Source organism: Marmota marmota, unplaced genomic scaffold (genome assembly GCF_001458135.2).
Source record: "Marmota marmota marmota unplaced genomic scaffold, marMar, whole genome shotgun sequence".
NCBI lineage: Eukaryota > Metazoa > Chordata > Mammalia > Rodentia > Sciuridae > Marmota > Marmota marmota.
In genome coordinates this window covers 17,076,361-17,095,352 of record NW_025999949.1, presented here as the reverse complement: position 1 = coordinate 17,095,352, position 18,992 = coordinate 17,076,361, and the positions used below count along the sequence as shown (strand labels likewise).

At 39.8% G+C, this 18,992-nt stretch overlaps 1 protein-coding gene and 1 long non-coding RNA gene across 2 annotated transcripts in view; both read left to right on the top strand.

The window, feature by feature from the left end:
• Positions 1 to 18,992, top strand: part of Ext1 (exostosin glycosyltransferase 1) — a 265,489-nt gene that overhangs the window by 120,106 nt on the left and 126,391 nt on the right. The window lies entirely within an intron of this gene.
• LOC125616528 lies at positions 286 to 17,790 on the top strand. Its single transcript, XR_007347169.1, has 3 exons — positions 286 to 296; positions 4,968 to 4,970; positions 7,063 to 17,790. It is a non-coding gene; the product is annotated as an uncharacterized LOC125616528 (long non-coding RNA).

The window sequence follows — 18,992 nt, the reverse complement described above, 5'->3', positions numbered from 1 at the left end:
ACTCTATTCTTGAAATACTAAAGTAGCCCTAGATTTGGTTGAAGTTGTAGACTATGGAAAAGAGTCACCAAAGAGACAGGACGGAAAAACAGAATCAAGGAGTTTGTAGTTTGTGCTGTCTGCCTGATTAGAGAAAATAGGATTTAGAGGAAGACATGGAGCAGGTGGGGAAGGGTATGATGGGAGGCCAGGGGTGGGGGTGGGAGCAGAGGCTAGGGAAGGCCTGTGATGGGACTGGAGCATCACAGGAGTTGGCCCAGTTCTGACAACAGTCAGCTACATGTTTTCCTCCAACTGTATATCCTAAGTTGACCTCTTCTTAGTTCATCCACTCCTATGCATGTAAATAAACAAACCCAAAGCCTTACTGTCTGTACAGATCTTATCTAGTTTCCCATTAAATTAGTCAACCCTAGTTGTTTTTGAAGATAGGAATGGTTTGTATGACCCCGTGGGATGAGAGAGAGGATGGAAAGAATGATATACTTTTCACCTGCACAAACACTTTACTGATTGAGGAACTAAGCAGTTGGGGCTAGTCTACACCACTCCCCAAACTTATAATCCTGTGGAGTCACATATTTGTTTCCATTTTACCAAAGGTCATGTGAGTTTTCTTTGACGTGTCTTGATTATAAACACATAACCAAGTACTTTGGATTTCTAAAGCCAGTCTTTGCTAGTATCTTTCTTCTAGATGTATTTTACGTTGTGAAGTCTTTTGTAATGACTTTTTTTTTTTTTAAATTTTTTATTGTGGGTTGTTCAAAACGTTACAAATTTCTTGACATATCATATTTGACACTTTGATTCAAGTGGGTTATGAACTCCCACCTTCACCCCATACACAGATTGCAGAATCACATCAGTTACACATCCATTGATTTACAAATTGCCATCCTAGTGTCTGTTGTGCTCCACTGCCTTTCCCATCCTCCACCCTCCCCCCTCCCCACCTCTCCCCTCCCCTCCCCTGACTTTTAAGTTGTAAAGTCCCCATTATCAATCAGAGTAATTACCATTAATTCGCAAACTGCTGTCAACACCTTTGGGGATGGAGATCCTGAAGGCTGTCAGAGTTTTCATCTCTTTGTTCACATACATTACATATTCCTGGGGAGAATTGGTTACAGCCAAACTGAGGGTTACCTAGCGGCCCCCACCTCCTAGCCAGGAGGATTTCCACTAGCAGGTGCATTAGAAGGTGAGGGACTTGTTGCAGTTTATACCATCATTATCTTGTATCACATGTTGCCACCAGTTCCTTGTTTCATGAGGTGGCCCATGTGGAAGACAGCAGCGGGTATCTAGGGAGGAGACTTTACACTTCCAGGCAAGAAGCATTAGCACTTAATTTCTCACAATATCAAATATTTTACAATGATTCTAGAACCTCCACATATTAGCATCCCTTATCTGAAAATTCCAAATCTAAATGTTCTAATATCTGAAACATGTGGATCCTGGACACAATGTCACAAGTGTTAATTTCCACTCTGTGAGAGTTTCATGCACAGATTATTGTATTTTACAAAGTTACCCTACTGTCTATGTGCATAGGTGTATATAAAACATAAATGAATTTCGTGTGTCGACTTGGGTCTCATCCCCAAGATCTCTCATTATATAAATGCAAATATTTCAAAATTCAAAATCTGAAATACTCTGGTTCCAGGCAGGGAGTTTGTGTCTGGAAACTGCCTTTCACTTTAAGGAGAGGTCAACACCAGTCTGTTGTTGGTTTTCTGAATCTCTTGTTGGTTTCTGTTGAGATATATCAAAACTATTAAAGAAAAGCTATTAGCATTAGACCGTATTTGCCATGCTTTTGTGTGTGTGTGTGTGTGTGTGTGTGTGTGTGTGTGTGTGGTGTGAGACAGTGCATTTTTCCCCTGGAATGAATAAAAGGTACTTGAAGAATAATGAAGTTGCTCTCCTGATACTTTATCTGCCTCTGCCATCTGATCAAGAGTGGTTTTTCATATCATCTTCTGGCAATGGACCTTCCCAGTGTCTGTTACTTACTAATTTCATTTGTGCCCAGCCCTCTTGCCACACATTTGCTTTTCAAGCAGAAAATGTAAATGTTTTTCAATAGTGTTTATTGCGCTGAAAAAATACATGGGCAGAGGTTATAAAATATTACACGCTGCACTATGGATTCTCAGCTGCTCTGTGGAAATCCAGGAGCCTTTCCTGGTGCCCAAGTGCATTTCATTTTTCTGCTGGTCAGGTTGTCATGTGTTATGAATGGTCCTCTTGGTGATTCTGAACACATTGGCATAGACCTTTTTGGGTGAAAAAACCCACAAGAAATGGGGTACCATTTGCTAAAAGAGTCCCACCCAGGTGATTATTAAGCATCTGTAATTTATATGCACACAATTAATTTTTCCATGGGTGTTGTTTTATTTCTTGGTGAAGAGGAGGTATGCTGAGCATTCATTCCTTATCTTTATTACCAATATTAATTTAAATGGCTTCTTTACTTTCTTACAGTTGAATTATTAATAACCACAAAAGAGTTTATAAACTTTGGATTTAATCTTCATTAATATATAAAACACAAAGGATAATGTTATTTGACTATGAATAGACTGCTCCTCTAATTTATCCTCAAAACTCTCTCTCTCTCTCTCTCTCTCTCTCTCTCTCTCTCTCTCTTCCTTCAGGTTTCTATGGACCAGCTTCTATCAGCAAGTGGCTTGGAATGATTTTGATCAGGGGACATAAGACAGTAATTGTTCTCTGACTTAGCCCCTGCAATAGTTATGGCTCAGCTAAAGTTTAGCATTGAATTTTCACTTGAGGAATTTGCCCCAGTTCCTCCAGCTTGGAGGCAGGGAGATGCAGCAGTGCTGGGGGAGGGGAGGAATGGGGGCCTTTTCCTTCCAGTTTTCATAGTGAGTAAAATGGTCTGGTTTGAAAGGAGTGCAGGTGGTGCAGGGCACTCCCTTTCCATACAGGAGAAATGAAGATCATTTTGCTTTTTTGAGGAGCGGAAAGCAAGTCTGCACAGGTAGGACCTGATAGGCAAGCCTGCAGACACCTGGTGGCTTCTCAGAGGCTGGCTACACACAGTACAGTGCCTCTGCAGGGGATGGGGCCAGGCGAGGCGGTCCCTCATAAAGTTTGAGGACCTTCTGTGTCACCAAGAACCATGCAGGTAACCCCTGGGGGCTCCTTGGCTTCCTGAGAGTTCTGGGAGATAATCCTGCCTGCCCTCGTTTTCCTAGATGGAAAAACTGAGAATACCCTGTATTATTTATGCTGCTTGTAAGTAGCAAAATTGGATCCTTGCTCTGCATATATAATGTACTACATGTGCTTGTCTAATGCATGTTCTCAGTTCATTTAAATCAGATAAGTGGGTTCATCTCCATTTGGTCTGAATTTGCTAATTCATGATGTAAGCACCCAGATTGCCACGAATTTCATCTAAATCATGCTTCCTCAAAGGATGATCCATGGACCAAGTAACCTAGAGTCACTTGAGGGCCCCCTGGTCAAAAATGCAGATTCCCTGATCATGTCTGGAGTTGAGGACTCAGGTGGAGGCTTTCTGGAAGCTTCTATTATGTACTAAAAGTTTGAGAGCCATACAATGAAACCTCTTTATAATTTTCCAACATAGAAATAGTCTTATGGTGGGAATGTCTAACCAAATATCTCTGCCAGTGTGTGGAATTCAGCCTAAAGAGCATCTGGTTTTCTCCTCATTTCATACAAAAGAAAACTGTGGCATGGAGGATTTTAGTAACTTGTTAAAATTCTCCTGGCTTATTTGTGGCAGGGAGAGACTAGAACCATTTCTCCTTCCACACCATAGCTTGCTGCCTACAGACTTTTAAAAATCAGCTAATCAAGGCGACTTGGATCCATTTCAATCCTGTCAGTGACCCTGCACTCACCATGAAAGATGAGTCCTGTGAGAACCACCATTCTGATTCACACTCATTTGAATGTTGAAAAAAGCAGTGCATTTCTTCAGAGTTCTCTGTAGGAGGTGGAAAGATTCAATAAGCTTGCTAAAAAGGTTTCCATCTCACACACGCACGCTCGCACACACACACAAAAAACCACCCGGCCCAGATCTGTCACAACACGAGGGAGGGGACTGGCAAACAGGCAGAACCTATGCAGAGTTTTCAGTATTGGGAAGCAATTTCTTTTTTTTTTTTCCCGGCTATAGAAACAGTTCCATAAAGATGAAGCTGTAGTTTCAAAATGACCGGAAATATAAGAGAATTTGCATCTTTAGGGTTGATGTGCATATTTTAAAGTGAGACATTTCATTCTCTATAATACCAAGGGTCTGACACTGTGGCTGGTAGTTTTAATCTGTAGGGCTGAACAACTGATTGCCTAATACTGTTGTAAAGAAAAAGGTAGAAGAGATTGCTTGGAAAACCACAATCAATTAAGAAACATTAAATTCCTGAATACAATTTACTTGTTTATTACGTATGATTTTTCTTAACATCGTGTGAAAGAATCTTCTTGTGTGGGATTGGGGGCGGGATGGTGACAGAGAAGGGTCCAAACCCTGCTTGTTCACACTTTCACTGTGTTTGGATTCCAAATAACAAGGCTTCTAGTAGCCAACCTGCACTCTGCCCTTGGCCTTTGGTAATCAATATGGCTGCCCTTTTTTGTTTCCTAAGTGGATTACTTGTAAAGTCTTATCCTTCCAACAAAGATGGCAAACTCCTTTGGACTGGGTCTGCTTTTTACAGTTTCTTCCTTTTGTATACCATCATGGAATAGAACTCATTTTTGTTTAATACATAATTTTGGACATCAGCTGAAAAGAATTATTTGTTCTTTCACTCAACACAACATTGTCGAGTGCCTTCTGTGTTCAGTATCACATATCAATATCTGTCTCTAGGTTATTGAACAAAGCTTTATATAGTACAGTTGGTAGTTAAATGGTTACTTCTACAAACAAGGCAGAGGTTAATCAGATCGTGAACTTTGGGGTGAGGTAGGCCTAGCTCTGATTCTACTGCATCGTTTAGACAAATTTTATTATGTGTATTTAAGGCATACAATAGGATGTTATATGATATATATGTAGATAGTAAGATGATTACTGTAGTGAAGCAAGTTAGCTGTCATCTCACATAGTCACCCTCATGTGTGTGTGGAGGGAACAAGAGCAACTAAAATCTACTCATTTAGCAAAAAATATAAAATCTAGTATTGTATCATCAACTACAGTCCTCACAATGTACTTTCCATCTCTAAATTCATTTACCTTACATTTCTGCCACTTTGTTCTGATTGCCCCTTGTATGACGTTGGGCAAGTGGCTATTTATAATAGTAGTTTCATTATTGGAGAGGGATGACTATGCTGGTGCTCATCTCACTTGACTTTTGGCCATTGGAAACAACAAACTAGGCTTAATTCCTAGGTTTGATATTTCTTTTCAAAATTTGGTTTGATCAGTTCATATCCATATTTGGTGATAGTCATCTTAAACACATTGTCCCAAGTTGACCAGGCTGAAATTTTAAGTATGGAAGTCCAATGAGATCTCCTCTTCCTCTTCCGAATGGTGTTTTCTTTTTGTTTGAGGAAAGGACAATATTTCCCTGACCATTGGCCAAAACAAAGACATGATACAGGGACTGGGGACGTAACAGAACTGTGGAGTTTGTGTGTGAGGGAGTGGTTCTGCAGACAGCCCTCCTTCCTCAGGCGTTCAGGTGCATTCTGGGAGAGTTAACTGAATGCAAACTGCTCACCTTGCTGGGGTCACCTTTAAGTGCCAGGCGCAAACCATAATGAGCTTCCTTTCTCATAATTCTTCTTTTCATGATTTTCTCAGCTGGGTTCTTCAAAGGATTATTTGTAAAGACCTTTATGGTGTGTTATGATTTAATCAGAGGTAGCTCCAATGTCCCAAGATGTGTTAATTATCATTGTCACACAAGTGCAACAGAGGAAGCAAAATGTTTTTCATTTGGGCAGGTTGAGGGTTTGTTTAAAATGTACTTAGGACCATTAGGATCAAATCAAAATATAGTTCATGGTAATTATGCATGAAATAAAAGATTACCTGCTGTTTAAGTAGCCAGTTTCCTGATAATATTGCAGTAAACTCTTGAGAGAAAATTGGTTTCCCAATAGTAGCAGAATACCTTATTTAAGGGACATACTGGATTGTATTAGGTTGAAAATGAAAAAAGAAAACTAGATTTAATTATCAAAATTATCAAAGGATATTATCCTTAGTCTTTTTTTTCTTAAAGAAAAAAAATTATCTTTTTAGTGTTTTTATCTTGACTAAAGTAGAGAATAATTTGTTTGTATTTAGATAGCTATGGAGTTGGTATGTTTCAGATTTGATGAAAAACAGAAAAGAATAAATCTGTAATGAAAAAAAAAGCTTATATTAGTCATAGTATGAAAGTAGTTAAAAGTCAGACTTCAGAAGTCAAAGAATCCTAAAGTTGAAACCAGTCTCTGTGCTTACTCCATGTAACTTACCCTTTCTGATCCTCAGTGTCTTTATGTTAACAGGCCTTGTCTTGAAGGTTAAGAGAGATTATTCATATAAAGCACTTAAGGAGACATGTCTATCCCATAGTAGTGCTAAATTAATATTAGATATTGTTGTTATGCTGTCAAGGGGCTGTAGTTGATTAAAAGTGCCTGACTAGCAAAGGGTGTGTGTGTGTGTGTGTGTGTGTGTGTGTGTTGCCCATTGGATCATTATATTTTTATTTTTGGTAGAGAATTAAATTATGAAATAGACCAGATCTTGATGCCTGGATTGTATTAGGTACTGGATTGTATTAGGTTGAAAATGAAAAAGAAAACTAGATTTTATTAGTCCCTTTGAAGGGGCTGTGAACAGAGTTGCATGTGATAAAATCAATTTCTGTTGGGGACAAACAGCCACACACATAGCCTTGGTCTATGTCAAAATAAAATTGGTGATTTCTATGAAGAGTTTTCTGCCTTGGACCTGCTCTTGATGAAAAAGAAACCCTTGTCATGTCACCCACCCCAGGAGGAAATTTGGACATTGCCCTTTGATCAATCAACTAGTCAACTATCTGTTTGACTAGTTAGCACATATTTATGGTTGAAAATTAACTAGTTAGGGAAACCCCATTTCCCTCCCTAAATCTAAGAAAGTAGGTTCATTTTGGGTATTAGAGGAAAAGCCCAAGAGACTCCCTGATCACCACGCATTCTGCTTTATTTCTAACTTGAATAAAAAATAATTGCAAAAGGGAAAAAATATTATTCTATTGTATCAGAAAACTATCTTTTAAGTTCCAAAAATTGTCTAGGGTCTGCTGAAAGGCATGGTATCCCTCAGCAGATCTTGAAATTATTTAACCAGTTGCCACGGACCTCAGAGCGCCATCCAGCATCACTTGCAGTGGTCTTTGGTGTTAATTTCCCCTTGTTTTTCATGTATTCATTGAAAAACAAGGAGATTTTAGTGCTTTGGGCTGAGGGAGTCCTCCAGTTGGCCCTGGTCCCACTCCAGGTTGTTAATTGACGAGCAATCATCCACCTGATCTTTAATGTTCTAATGCTGCTGACGGGTGCCCAGAGAGCAGACATTCTGTAATCGAATACGAAATTGTTCTGTTCTTAAGTCAAGAGAAACAACACATGCTTTAGACCATGTTTTATTTTTATCCTCAAGTTCCAGAGGATATGCTGGTTTGTATCTTTTTTTATGGTCAAGTTAACTCTTAAACAAAACAATACCCTTGATATCTTAAGCCCAACATGAAGGGTATTAAAAATAAATGATTATTGCTGAGTATCCATTTTCCTTTGTTCATTTACGCAATAAATGTTTGTCAGATGCTTACTATGTGCACTTGGATTATAATAATGAGTGAAACAAAGATTTCTGTTTATATGAAATTCACATTCCTGCGAAATGAAGGTTGTTGGAAATTCTGCAAGGTGCTTTTTTGCCTCCCGTGGTTGTATTTGAAAAGAAGACTGAGCCAGAAGACAAAATACACTACAGGAATTATATTTTGGTGATTTGATGGACTTCCTCCCCACTCTTACTCCCTATCTCTTCTTTACTACTGCCCATAAATGTCCTGCTATGCATACACCTTGGACAAAGGAGAAAGGGAAGACAAAGCTGAAATTTACTCTATGTGTTGTTTTCTACAACACCATGGTGATAGTTGACCTCAGGGAATCCTTATAAGAACTGAACAGACAAGAATTATAAACACTTCATTGGAATTCTACTAATTCTGGATTTAGGATCAGCTGGGAGGGTTGTCTAGACGAAGCTTATCTTTGCTTTACATGGCTATCTTCAAAGATAATGTAAATTAAAAGGATGGAGGGGAAATATTTAAAGTATATAAGTAAACAAGTGATAAGAAGTTCTGATTCCCCAAAGCAGGTTCTTTGAGAATGTACAATGGTTTGTATTTAATATTCCATATTTTGTAGTTTTTATTACCTTCAATCAGCATAACAATTTAGTCAAAATTATTAAGACTTTCACCAAAAGGATCTGACTTTGAAGGGGCTGTGAGCAGAGTTGCATGTGATAAAATCAATTTCTGTGGGGGACAAACAGCCACACACATGATAATCTTGGGAATAACTAGCTAACAGTGGTTAAATTTGACTTCCCTTGCTTTACAGAAGCAACTTAAACTGTTTCTCCCTTTCATAGCATAGATTCCTAGAAAGAAGAGTATTTTGAGAATGGTTTACTATAGCCACTGTGTAGCATGCAGTACATTCTTCTACCAGGAGGTGGCGGTTCTGTCAGATTACCCAGTCAGTGAAGGAGGAAAAAAACAGACTCTGAAAGATGGGCACCTTGAGGGTAGCACTGCATAAGAGGACAAAATTTGAGACAATGGAAAGAAGAAATTGATAGCCTTGTTAATTTTTCTCCCTGGTTCTGATCATTTTGTAATTAATATGTGAGATCTTATTTATAAAACAGATTTTGCATCACTAACTTACAGAGGATAGTGAGGGAAATTCCTTGTTCAGACTGAGAGTTGAGAATCTAGGCCCCATTCCCTGATTTGTGGCTCTGTGCAAGGTGAACTCAATAAAAGGAGTAGTTTAAATATCACGTTTCAAGATGGTAGCAGCTCGATGCCATGAAAAAAATCTATTCCATGTGCATCTTGTAGGTACCTGCAATTTCCCTTGAATTTTCTCAGAAATATGCTTAATTGCTGCAAAAGTGTTGGTCCTCATGTGAAAAATATTTGTTGTTATGTGAATTTTTCAAATACATGCATGTAAGTTGCATGTTTGCAAATAGCATCCTGTTTGAAAAGCTTATTTTAAAAGCTCTGTTAGAGAATTCACATGTATAAACTCATAAAATGTCAACTTACTGCCTAATATTCTTTTTTAGTACATCTACATTTCTGTGTCCTGGGTTTACTTAAATTCACTATAAATCTTAATTGCAAAACATATTCAAGTCGGTGATTATTGTCAAAGACAATTATCCTCAGGGTTGTACGGGAGGACACCCCCTCACCCCCAATTCCATATGCTTCTTGCTCAGCATCTGTTTCAAACTCAAGATATATTTTAGAAAAGTAAATGCTGAAATTTGGCCAATATTAGCATCTCCTTAATACCAAAGTAAATGACTGTTTGTCTCCTGCTCCACCCCAACCCCAAAATGTCTGTGCTCTTGGACAGAGTATTGTATATTTTTTGGTTCCCTTTGTAGCTGCTGGAATCACCAGGGTCTGGGTACAGTACAACTCAGGCATGTTTCACCAATTTGGAATTCTTTCCCATTATTTGGAAAGCAATGGCTTCCTTCTAGCCCTTTCTTGCACTAACACTCACAAAATTTGCCCCAGGCTTCTCATAAGTGGCAGTCCCAAATGTCTAATTTTACAGCTTTGACATTTTTTGCTGATGCCTTCTCCCCCTGTTCTTATCACTCACCCAGGATGACCATCAAAGGAGTTCATTCACTCCTAACCAAATTGTAATTGAGCTATTTTACTTTTACACACCTCCTGTCACCTTGTGTTTTCATCTGTTACCCATGGCAAAAGGTTTTCACTGAACAGTTCAAGGTACTTATATTATGCAAAGGAAATGAAACTGTTTTCTAAGATTTTCTCATTTTTCTGATTTCCTTTTTTATCTGATGTTGGTTCTGTTCCTGTAAGATGGGATTATGGTGGTGAGGAATAATTTGTATTTGATTGGGGCAAATAACGCCTGGAAGAGGTCATTATATTTGGAATTTTCTAATTCTTGAAGCATAGTTATAGTGAGAATAACATGTTGTTGGGGGATGAATTTAGATTAGGTGTAAAGTTTTACTGTGAAAAGCTCAAAGTGTATCCAATTTGAAAACAAAATTGTAACTTGTATTTTGGGGGTATTTATTGTATGTACTCACTGTGCTAAATCTAATGTTCTATCTAACATTCATTACAATTCTGTGCAGTTACATAGAAGCTTTGAGACATTAAATGTCTCTTAGAGAAAGATAGTGGAAAAATTGGGCTTCTAGGACAGAAGGGGGATTTGAATTTAGACATCCAGCCTCTTACAACATGGCTTCTAGACTCTAACACCAGGCTCATGTACCTGATTTGGTGTAGTTTGTATGACTCTATTATAAAGAAACTTTACAGTTCATTTATAATGAACAGGGATCTGCAATCAATATGGTTCTAACATGGTTCCTTCTCTTACTCTCTATGACCTCTGGTGCCCTGTGAAATAGGGAGGTTGAATGGAAAGTGCTATTCAGTATCTGCATTAAGCAGACGATGCTAATGATAGAGGTGAGGGCTCAGGTTGGTTTGATAACTCCTTGGGGTTGCATTTTTCTCTCCCTGGGTGGTATACCTCCCATAGTTATAGCTTCAACTGGCAAAGACTGCTAGCCAGCTAAGGCACAGAGGAATGAAATGACTCTGTGGGAAGCTGAAGCCGAGTGGTTTGACAGGCAGAGGCAAGATCAGGAAGGCAGGCTGGCCTCTGGTCAAGGTAGGACAATGTGCCTGGCATGAGTTTCCATGCCTGCTACAAGGCCACCTGTCCCTTGTCTGTTCTTCCCTAATGAACACAGCTTGCTAGGCACTAGCCATTCTTAAATTACTTTTTCTTTTGACCTGTGTATAACCTGTTGCAATCTCCCAGTTGCAGAGTGATGCTAATTGGAGGAAGTGTTGAATATCAGACCTCCTCATAGTTCACATGTGGGACTTCAGCTAACATGCCTCGGTTGGACTCTGTAGTACAGGGCAGAATCAGTGAGATATACCCATTACATTGCTTGGTCTCAGTGGCTTCAGAAAAAGGGACTCGCATGTAGAATAAAATGGAAACGTTTAATAGAGAAGCTAGGGAGGATAAATGTGAGACTTGTGGAGGGAAATAGGGAGACAGGGGAAGATCTTGCATCTATTTTTTTTTTTTCCTGAATAACTTAAACTTCAGTAAATTACATATTTCCCCTTAGTCTCATAGAAAAGAGGATCCAGTTCGAATTGCAGGGATTAAAACCAGTGCCTATGAGTATATAGTAAATGCTCAGAAATTATTTACTAACACAAGCCTTAAAATTATGTTCCTCTAATAGTACATTTTGGGAATCTAGTTCATTTTTTAAATTATTATTGTCATTTTAATTTTGAAAGCAATCTAATTATTGTTAGGACAATTTAAATGGAAGGAAAGATTAGTATAAGTCTGGATTTGATTCAGAGAGTATTTTTTGACAACCTAGTTTTACCTGGGTTCCATAGGTGTTCAGCATCACTCCCTGTCCATTTCCTGTGTGTTTCTGGTGTTGTGTAACAGGGGCAACTTGTGTCTAATTCAGATGGGAGAGAACACAATTGTTTGGTTCCTTTTGGAAATCAAGGTCTTTTTAGAAGGCTGACAGTCCTGTGTGAACTGTGATGATGTGTCCTTGTGGATTTCATTTTCTGGGCCCAGTCCATACATTCTATTTCTCTCTCTTTTTCTCCATTCTTGTTCTCTGTGTACTTTCAACATCTGGATGTTTTCTTAGAAGACTGAAATATTGCTCACAAAAACACTTTATACTTGAGAAAAACCTTGAGGGCATCTCCCTTAGTCCCCATTACCTTTGAAAATAAAGTGCACTTATTAAAAAAAAAAAGGACTTGCTAACAAGAACTCTTGAGGAGGTGCTGGGTTAGTTAAGGGCCCTAAAGACCCTTCCCTTCTTTTCTCTTTCAAACTAACTATCCACCTTTAGTCTTCTTATTAACACCATTTCTCCAGTGAGCTGATTGTGTAGTTGGTTAAGATCATATCACTTCAGTATCTCCTGGCCTAGTGTTATCTGACAGTTCTATGTGTGTTCTAAGGAAGCCCACTCCAACAGAAACATAGTTAAGTATCTTAACTTATCTGAACTGCATTGATATGCTTTCAACTTTGAGCTGGAAGTCTGTATTTTTATCTTCTTTGAGGAATGAGCAAAGAGAAAGAAAAGAATGATCTTTTTATTTTTTTCACTCCCCGCACCCCAAACCCTCTGTTACATTTTTATTAAAGTGCAAATATTCTCACATTCTTTGAAAGTCTGAATGCACCATTCAAATGTCTCAAACATTTTCACTGGATAAGTAGGGCAGGGTTTTGCTTTTTCAAAAACATACCAGGGAACCTTTAGAAATTTGCATGTTTATGAACCACTCCCCTGAAGCTTGTGCACATATGTACCTGTTCCACACAGACCTGTCCTGGTCCAGTCCCCAGTCTTTTTCAAATAAAATTAGGAGTCAGTTTGCAGGCATCATGTTACAGTACTGACCACTCCTGATCAAAACATTGCTTGGTACCTAATAAGAATTTTTTCCGTCTACAATTTCAACAAATGTTTGAATTTTTCATTCCATAACTATATTATTAGTGCATAGCAGAGTCTTGATGGATAGACCTGTATCGCATCCCTGATCTTCTAGGTGAGGAAACTGAGGCCAAGGCAGAGCAAGACTTGTGCAAGGGCCTCTTGTTTTCCTGTTTTAGTGCTTTGTCTCAGAGGGGAGGACCTGCCACTGAGGAAGAGTAGCCCTTATGCTCTGGGCAGGGGCATCAGGAACTCATTGCCATTCAAGGAGTTATTGGCTGTTTATTAGAGGCCCTGGCTTCTCTGTAGATGATTTAATTAAGTGGCACTATTTTGCTGTTTGAATCACTTGCAACTTTGTCAAAAGTAATGGATTTAACCAGTTCCTCCACTTTTATCTCCAGGCTTTAGCCCTTTCTAAAAACAGCAATAATGAGGTGATGTCGAAAAGTCCTAAAACACACACACAGGATTGTCTGCTTTTAATATTTCTGTGGTTTCTATGCACTTTTAAGCCTCTTCCCTTCGGTATGTGTATAACTCTGGGTGACTGTTAACACGGTATTGCCATTAAGACACAAAGAAGGAGAACATGCCATGAACCGCGTCTCCGGAACTGTCAGATGGTTCGAGTTTAAGAGGAAATTATGAGCCTGTGTTGTTATAGCCTGGGAAAAGTGAAATGGCATGTTTCAGACTTGCCACTTTTTCTACAGGGGAAGAAATGGCCCCAGTCAGACATGGAATTGAATTTGCACCACACTTTCCGGTTCCTAGCCAGAAGAGCCTTCCCCAAGGAGCAGGTGGGTGTCTGGTACCCACCCCGTGTTGTCCTCCCATGCCCAGGCCTCCTCTTTCTCCCCTCTCCCCCATTGGGAGTTATATCCTTTGATAAGAAACATGGCTGAGAATGCCTGTCACCTCACACTTGAGGATCTTAGGGCAAGAATGCAAAAGGATCTTTGTTCTTTATTTTAAAATACTTCCCTGAATCATTTATACCTGCTCATAGGATGGTAGTTGGGATCCTCCAATAGTAGTGCGGAACTTCCATTTTTTTTTTTTCTTTTTTTGAAATCCATACTTCTCATTTGGGACCTTTTGGGGGGCCATCATTTATTAATAACCATGCTTAAAATAGATACCAGAGCTTTAAATTATGTGTAAACGCAGATACTTTAAAATCATTTTGATTTACTTTTTAAATCCAATGCTTTTGTTCTTTCATTAAAATTCCACCTTTGAGGGTATTGTTTATTGTAATGCAAGAACTCTGGCACACCAGGGTCCACTCCAGGTGAGCCAGTGTTATAAGGAGATACTGGGCTAGAGGGTGATATGGTTCCTGTCTGCCCTGGATTCCTGAAACAGAGCTGCTAAAACTCTTGTAATTTCCTGAGTGATAGGGATGCTATGGGCATCTTTTGTTCTGATATTTGGTCTTTGACCTGGGTTTCTGATACAGAGCTCTCAAAACCCTTGTAATTTCCTGAGTGATAAGATCATAGTGCACAGAGCTCTCAAATCTCTTGGAATTTCCTGGGTGGCAGGGGTGTTTTTTGTTCTTACCATGGAGTCCTGGTGGGCTCCTGGACAGCATCAGGATGGGGGATGCTCACTTCTGGTGAGATTAGATTAGAAGAATCTTGGAACCTTCATCTCCATCCCCTCTTCCTCCAGGGAGGAGAGCAAGGCTGCTTAATGAAGCCTTCATAAAAATCCCCCTCTGTTACATTTTTATTAAAGTGTAAATATTCTCACATTCTTTGAAAAATGTGGGATCTGGAAGTCTTGTGGGTTGGTGAATACATCTGCGTGCTGAGAGGGTGGTAGATGTACCTCAGATCCATGAAAACTAGCACTTGGACCTCAGCCTGTGTTGAGGACTTTCTGAACCTCTTCACTTGGCTTTCTATCTGCACCCTCTTTGGTAATGTTTATTATAAACCGGTAATAGTAAATAAGCTGTTTCCCTGAGTTCTGTTCTAGCAAATAATTGACCCCACCCAGAGGCTCATGGGAGCTTCTTATTTGCAGCCTATTGGCCAGAAGGTGGGGAGTGAGGGAGGCCCAGACTTGTAATTTGCATTTGAAGTTGGAGGTCATCTTTGAGACTGAGCCACAAACCTGAGGGGTCTGCACTAAGGATAGTTAGTGTCAGGATTTAATTGAATCACTGGACCACTCATTGGTGTCCAGAGTTGGAGAACTGGTTTTTGGTGTCAGAAGTGTTGTGAGTAGAGAAACAGTTGTTTTCCTTCATGAGGTTGATGGTAGCATGCACTTGGTTGGGCATTTGTTTTAAATAATTCACAGTTGCAGAGAACATGCTAAATTGTAATGAGTTTTGCATTATCACCCCTCTGAGCATTGGGGGAGGGGGTAAAAAAATAAGGCTCCAAATGTAGGCCTGGTTGGATTGCTGTCTGTTAGTAAGGGTGGATATTCACCTACACAAGGAGCAGAGTGATAGGGAGCCCAGGGCTGGCTCATGCCACAATTTAGGACATGCACCAGATTCCAGGCGTTTTACCCTTTCCACCCTGTCATCTCAGCATACCAGTTTGGTTCACAAATGGATTCTGTTCATGAGAGCATGACAGCCTTCAGATCAGGGCCTGGCAGTGCCTGGAGAAACCCTCCTCGGCTTTCCTAGGAGCAGGAGACCTTCCTGGTGTCCTTGGCAGACTTCCTCCAGGATTTCTGTCTACATCCTTCACTGGGGAGCAGAAGAACAGCACCACAAATGGCTAAACCACCAGGAGCCATCCTCTGCTGGGAGTCAGAGCTGGACTAGGCCATTCTCCCCTGAAGAACACCTTAGAGAAGAGTAGAAGCTTGTAGAAAGGGGGAAGGTGGCTGGAAATGATGTTGGGTGACAAGGTACTCACCACACCTGTTTCCTCAGTTGTAAATGAGGATAATAATAGCACTTAATAGGAGAATTGTGACCATCAAATGAGTTAATGTGTATAAAGTCCCCAAGGCAGTGCCAGCCCCTGATAAACGTTCAGTATATGAAAGGTACTATTAGGATACTGAAAGCATTATATTCTATTGGTTTTATAATGAATGTTAAAAACAGGAAAGGTGATTAAACAGTTGCAGGAATGACTCATAGCACACTGTGATCAGAACTGGAGCAAAGGCATCATTCAGTTTTGATGGTTTGGGGCTGGTCATTTGGCACATGGAGCCATAAGTACTGGAGGCTTTCAAGGTGGCACTGTCACCAGGAGTGTGGCCAAATCGATCACCTCATTATAGGCAGGGTGGGGAGAGCAGGCAGCTGAGAGCACTCAGGGCATTGGTGAGGCTGTATGCTTTCATGGGGTTCCCAGACTGGGGAAGACCATTCACAGTCATGGGAGCAGAATGACCCTTTCCCATAACTTGGGGCCCCAGCCTGAGGGCATATTCCCAGTCAGTACCAAAGACCAGCTTTCCTAAATGTCAAGGCAACCCAGCACACTACCCCCCATGGCTTTTTGAGGAGAGATTTGGGCAGCATGCATAGTGGGGGGGTGTGTAAACTTTGGGGGGGGGGGGGGCATATTTGGCTAAGTGGTAACTGAGGAGCCAGCTGGGCTGGAGCTCAAAGTAAGATAATCTACAAATCCCTGGAAGCCTCCAGAAACAAACGAGGAAATTGTTATTTGGGGCACAGTGGGAAAAATGGGCAAAATGAAGAAAAGCAAATTAGTGAAGATAATTAACACACTCACATCCTTGCCAATATTAAAAGCTATTAAGTATTTGGTTTCTAACTGTATTATTCAGTCACTTGGTAAATATGGCTTGTAGTATGTCAGTGGATGAATAACCTTTATGTTACTATAACATTGATGAATTTCTTCACTGTGCATAGATCTGTCTTCTCTTTCTTCCTGGCTGGCCTCTCTTAAGCCAATGCGGAACTGAAAGGAGGGGAGGAACATCAAGGCTGTATTTGAAGTTGATTTTGTTTTCCTTCTAAATTGTAGGTTCCTTCAGGAAATTGGTATCCTGCTCTTTCTATCTCCACTCCTAAGCGCTCAGCAAGTGAACCAATTGTATCTTAAAAGTAATATGATGCCGGGCACGGTAGGGGAATCTCGAGTTCAAAGCCAGCCTCAGCAAAAGCAAGGTGCTAAGCAACTTAATAAGACCCTGTCTCTAAATAAAATACAAAATAAGGCTGGGGATGTGGCTCAGTGGTGGAGTCCCCGAGTTCAATCCCTGGTACCCACCCCCTCCAAAAGTAATATGACACTAATTTTGTACTTAATTAACATTTAAGCATTTTATAATTTATCATCTGTACCACCAACATGCATGTTATTTAATCAAGGCAGAATATGGTGGTGTGCATTAGGGGAAAAAAAAAAAAGGATTCTTTATATCTACTATGTGCTGGGTTGCTGTCCTAGGGTAATCACAACCCAAGTTCCATGGGAAGCTGCTTAGAGCCATATTTGATGTGTTCTGATCCTAATAATTTCTGACATGATTTAATTTACTCTTATGTTAGATAAGATCTCAACCATCAAAACCAAGGGTCAGCCAACTTTTTTCTTTAATAAACCAAATAGTAAATATTTTTTGTTTTGTAAGCCATATGATCTCTGTCACAACTACTCAAATCTGCCATGATAGCTTGAAAATAGCCATAAATATCACATAAGTGAATGTGCATGGCTCTGTTCCAATAGAGCTATTTATGACACTGAAATTTGAATTTCATATATTTTTCTCCCTTGCCCCTACCTCAACCCATTGAAAAATGAAGAAAGCATTCTTAGCTTGCAGGCTGTACCAAAACAGGCCCCAGACCCCTGATGTGAACCAAGTTACCTGCCAAATGTGCTACCAGTTGAGGGAGTAGTTCATATAAAGAGTTTTTTTTTTTTTTTTAAATCAGGGGTAGGCAGACAAAAAGACTTGCTTGTGGTCGTTTGCATAGACCTCTTTACACTAAGTTCCCCCCACTCTTTTTTTTTTTTTCTTTTTTTGTACCAGTATTGAACCCAGGAGCACTTAACCACTAGCCACATCCCAGTCCTTTTTTGTATTTTATTTAGAGACACGATCTCGATGAGTTGCTTAGGACCTCAGCCTCCCAAGCTGCTAGGATTACAGGCGTTCGCCCCTGACCCTTTCTCCCTTACTGCTGGTCTTTCCCTGTGGGCAGCAGGTAACCTCTATGAGGCAGAGTCATTGCTCATTTTTCTTATATTCTTAGGGTGTAGTTCATATGAGTGAATGAATAAATGGATTGATCAAATGTGCATGGCATGATGGGTGCTTATGACTGCTGATATGCAAAGGAGGAAATATCTTTTGAGAAAAGCTTAGGAACAGAATTCTGACCACGCTGCTACTGGTCCACTGAGACCTTGAACCTATTTCTTCACCTTCATAGACAGAGTTTGTGTAGCATCTGGAAGATAGACAAGTGAAAGGAGCTTCTCAAATAGCAAAGCATACACAGCATTGAAGAAAATCTTCCACTTCTCTTGACTCCTGGTTGCTCAAGTATTTCACTTCTTTCCCTACATTGATGGGTCATAATGATATTATCAAATCTTATCTCTTCTCCCACTTTCCGCTTTTACAAGGAACTTATTAACCCTCAGAAAAGTTTCCATATGGAAACGATCTCAAATAGGATTAGATTTTTAATCTAGGAACCATCATTGTGTGTGTTTGTAACTCTGTTCTGACATTGATTTAATTTATTCTTATCTCAATTGAAGTCCAAAATTCAATGAGACTTTCCCCTAAATAAAATAGGCCCCATTGTTTAAAAGTATAGAGACCATTTTTTTCTTTTTAAATTTTTGTTTATCCATGAATATAGTGCAGACAGCCAGTTCAAATCTTCATATTAAACATACCAGAAGGGACTATTATCAGTTGAGTGATGCAGAACTTCTGACTGGTTCCCACTAAAACAATCAAGGTGAGGTTGTCCAATACCTTTGTGCACAGTTCACCCACTTGACTGTTCCAGTATCCTGATTTTTGGCCTCATTCTATGCCTGTCTTTTCTATCCATCTCTTCCCCGGTGTGTTTATCCTGATTCTATCAAGTTAAGCTGATTTAAGCTCCACAGGGACAATTTGGACTTCTCCATGATACTGGCACAAGACAGCTTTTCTTCCTATTATG